Source organism: Cyprinodon variegatus, unplaced genomic scaffold, assembly GCF_000732505.1.
Source record: "Cyprinodon variegatus isolate N-32 unplaced genomic scaffold, C_variegatus-1.0 Scaffold403, whole genome shotgun sequence".
Lineage (NCBI taxonomy): Eukaryota > Metazoa > Chordata > Actinopteri > Cyprinodontiformes > Cyprinodontidae > Cyprinodon > Cyprinodon variegatus.
In genome coordinates this window covers 337470-342032 of record NW_015150856.1, presented here as the reverse complement: position 1 = coordinate 342032, position 4563 = coordinate 337470, and the positions used below count along the sequence as shown (strand labels likewise).

Below are 4563 nucleotides of genomic sequence, written 5' to 3'. Positions count from 1 at the left end.
TGGTCTGTGGTCTTCCGTAGAGATATTACCTAACAGGTGATATCTGTGAAGAAGACTGCAGATCCCAGTGAAAACAGGCCTGGATAAAGTGAACAGCAAATACAGTGTGCAACTTATCAATGTGCAAAAATTATGACAAGTTTTTTCGTTCAGCCTGATGAGCAGCACAAACTGCTCTAATAACTTCAGCTATCTGTGCAACTGCCCACAAGATCTGCCTTGTCACTATAATAATAATATATAATATCGTTCCCTAGCAGCGTTAGAAAGTTTCTCTGGGTAGGGTATCCGTTCAGTTTTCTTGTTCTTTTCCATTTAACTGATAATCCTCACTGCTGGCAGCGCTCTCCTCTTGTTTTCTGCTGTTTTGTTTTTCTTCTTCTCACCACAAAAATGGCGCTAGGGGGCGTGTCAGTCACGTGTCTGACAAAGACCGATTGGAGCAAGGCCTGGTCTCAATGAGGGCAGCAAAGAAGCCATTTCTCTCAAGGAAAAACATCAGGGACAGACTGATATTCTACAAAAGGTACAGGGGGTGGACTGCTGAGGACTGAGGTAAAGTCATTTTCTCTGATGAATCCCTTTTCCGATTGTTTAGGACATCTGGAAAACAGCTTGTTCACAGAAGACGAGGTGAGCACTACCACCAGTCTTGTCTCATGCCAACTGTAAAGCATCCTGAAATCATTCATGTGTGGGGTTGCTTCTCAGCCAAGGGAGTCGGCGCTCTCACAGTCTTACCTAAAAACACAGCCATGAATAAAGAATGGTACCAGAACGTCCTCCGAGAGCAACTTCTCCCAACCGTCCAAGAGCAGTTTGGTGATGAACAATGCCTTTTTCAGCATGATGGAGCATGTTGCCATAAAGCAAAGGTGTTATCTAACTGGCTCAAAACAGAGATTTGGGTCCATGTCCTGGAAACTCCCCTGATCTTAATCCCATTGAAAACTTGTGGTCAATCATCAAGAGATGGGTGGAAAAACAAAAACCTAGGAATTCTGAGAAAATGCAAGCATTGATTGTGCAAGAATGGACTGCTATCAGTCAGGATTTGGTCCAGAAGTTGATGAAAAGCATGCCAGGGATAATTGCAGAAGTCCTGAAGAAGAGGGGTCAACACTGCAAATATTGACTTGCTGCAATAACTCATTCTAACTGTCATTAAAAGCTTTTGTTACTCATAATATGATTGCAATTGTATTTCTATATGTGATGACAACATCTGACATACACACATGAAAACCAGAGGGCAGCAGATCATGTGAAAATATAATATTTGTGTCATTCTCAATACTTTTGGCCATTTTATGATAAATCAGTTATACTAATGAGTCAAATTTCTATGTCCGGAAGAAAGGAGAAAAACATACTATTTAAGAAAGAAAGAATGGGTCAGAACTTTGTGGAACAATTGGAAAATAAGGGAAACTACTGGAGCACAGGCTTCACTGTATAGATATGTTATGGTTTAATGAAGAAAATATGTTCTATTTGGATACAAAAGGCAAAAGTTTTTTTTTAAAGATTCTATTCTATATAAATCCCCAAAATGATTGCTTACCATATGTAAACCTTTGAATGCCTGCACTTCTATTTTTAGTTGATTTTAGTTTATTTCACAAAGTTGAATAGTCTTTATTTACCAAAGCCTTTACGAAAGCCTTAAGCATCATTAGCTTACATCACCACATACAGTGATGCATTAATGCTTCCACATGATTGTAGAAATAAGATCAGGGGGGATTTACCGTTAGCGGTACTAGGCAGTTGCCTCGGGCCCCCATAAAACTCTGTTTACATGTAGGGTTAATACAAGTATTCCTTATTTGTACACATTAATTATGTTTTTGATAAAAAAAAAATCCTTTGCTAAAATGCCATCAGAATGCTTATAATAAGTTTGTCTCAGCCCCCCTTCAGTGTCCACCACATTGGATCGGTACATCTGCTGCAGATGTTTAGAAAGAAACAGACAGCAGCAAAACGTTTGAAACAAATGGTGCGAAGAGCAATGTTGCCAACTTAGCACTTTAGTCGCTATATTTAGCTACTTTTCAGACCACTCTAGTACTTTGATTTCAAAAAAGCCCCTAGCCAAATATAGTGACTTTTTTTCTGCTACTGAAGACCATGTCGACAACATATAGAAGCAGCGAACTCTGCTCTCCAGAGCAAGTAGATTGGTAACCTCGCCTCCTGCTCTCCTCTATCTTGTCTGCTGTCATGATTCATGCAGCTTTTATTTCATCCAAATGAAAAATGGAGAACATATAAACAGATCATTGCTTGTCTGCAGTGAAAAGAAGGACTGTGTTATTTACTTTAGCTGTCGCCTTTTTGGAAACACAGGGAGAAGCAATCAGCAAAGTGAGCTTAGTGCTTGGAAAAAATCTTTCATTCCTTTTGAGACAGCATGAAATCTCAGCTGAGTACAAAACATAGAGAAGAAAACAAAAAAGGGAAAAGAAGAGAGGGACTAAACACAGAACAAATAATGTATGTTTATTCTACTAAAATTTCTGTATCTGTATAATGGGTTTGTTTTATGTGTTTTCAATTCACAGGGCCCCCTGCCTGTTTTGGCCTGGGCCCCCAAATTTTCTAATTCCGCCTCTGAATGTGAGATGGCTTCATACTTTCTAACAGCAGGAGGAAAATTCTACCGTTGCCGTGGTAACCGTCCTAGTAACCAGGCGCTGGTTAATTTTAACATCGCGCGCTCTGACTGTTAAGACATTTATCGGCACTTCGAATAGACTTTGGAGAAAAACACAACAGTTTTCTGTAACCTGTAATGGAAGAAGGCAAAATAATGTCCGACGTTATGGAGACGATGTAAGTAAATGGCCTTAATATTTACTACAAGTTATGTGTTAAATGAAAATCTACTTAATTCATAGTATTTCATACAAACCTTTACCACATTACACTAAATTTATCGGAATGTTACATGTTTTGGCAAAACAGTTTGGGTACCTTTCATTTTTACTTATTCACATTTATGGGAACCTAAAAAGATTAGTAACAGTGAAAGATGTCGGTTTGTAACTGGCACATTGAAACAGATTCACCGTTATTAAAGCAGAATAACGTCTGCTAGCCCTTAGCTAAATGAGGGTAAAGCTAAGGACGAAGCAGCATTTTAAAACATTTAGATTAGTTTGGCTCTACGTCAGGAACTCGAAGAGGTCACAGTAGAAAAAGTTTGTTATTTGGAGCTGATATATAAACTCTTGGAGTATTTAGTGAACTTATTAGGAGCATTTTAAGTGTAAGCTAACAGTAGCTAACAGAAGGTTGGTAGGGTTTTTCAAGAGAAAGGGGAGCCGTTAGACATTCTGGACGTACCTTCCTCCGCTGCAAGCTGGTCAAAATTAAAGCGCCAAAAAGGAGGATTCTTGGATACAGTTATAAGAGCAAGAGCTAAGAAGTGACGGGCAGCACACGTGGGCTTGTTTTCAACGGAAGTTAAGTTGGAAAAAAAAAAACTGGACAGGCATTACCCATAATGCACCGCAAGGACGCAGACCGAATGATGTGAAATAAACTTTACAGGGGGTTCAAGGTTTAAAAATATATGGTTTATATAAAGCAAGAATATCTAATTTAGTTTAAATTAAAAGAAAATACACGTAAGCCTTTAAAGGTTCCCATCCTCCCCAGTAATATTTAAAAAACACGGTTGTTTTACAGAAAGTTTGCAACCGTTCTCTATTTCAGTGATGTGTTTCTCTGTATTTATACTGAATAAAATTTTACAATAAAAATGTTCAATAAATATTTTCAATGATGAAATAATAGTGTTTTAAGTAAAACGGAGTATTTCTTCTCTGTGTGACGTCACAATAGGCTCACAGACTAGGCTGTGATTCAATTCGATTAAAAAATATATATTCGTCTTTAAAGGACGTTAACCAAAATCATTCTCATCTGTAAATATTGCACCAAATCCCATTTAACATATTCTTTTAATAGTTCTCTAATTTTTTTCTAAATGCTTCTGATTTGCAAAGCATCCAAGCATTGACTCTAATTAATCACATAAAGGCAGGATCTGATCATATTCTCCTTTCATTTCTGGGAAATTTTTAGGAAATTACAGAAGAAGAAGCATTTCTGTGGAGAACGTTAACTGGAATGCATTGACTAAAAAAACACATTGGTTGGTAAAAGGATTTGATCCTGAATCCACAACAACAGCTGATACCAATCATGTCCTCAAAGAGCTTAAAATATTTTAAAATCTGTTTTATGGATTTTAGAGGCCTAGGAGGTTTTGACCAGCAGAAAGATTTACTCCTCTTTATTGTGAATCTACTGACTGGATTTGATGATGTTTAGTAATATTAGTACGGAAGAGGATTTGGGCCACTGGGGGAAAAAAAAAAGTTAACTGATTTTTAGATATTATTTCAGTTTAATATTGGGGAAAAAGTCAGAATTCTGACTTTAATCTTAGAATTCTGATTTGTTTCTCAGAATTCTGACTTTTGTTTCTCAGAATTCTGGGATTAAAGTCAGAATTCCAAGAAAAAAGTCTGAATTCTGAGATTAAAGTCA

At 37.3% G+C, this 4563-nt stretch overlaps 1 protein-coding gene across 1 annotated transcript in view; it reads right to left on the bottom strand.

The window, feature by feature from the left end:
• Positions 1-3493, bottom strand: part of trmt61a (tRNA methyltransferase 61A) — a 39303-nt gene extending 35810 nt beyond the window's left edge. Inside the window, exon 1 of the mRNA XM_015387816.1 lies at positions 3352-3493. The gene's annotated coding sequence lies outside the window, so the exon portion shown is untranslated. The remainder of the gene's footprint in view (positions 1-3351) is intronic.
• Between the last annotated feature and the right edge of the window lie 1070 nt (positions 3494-4563).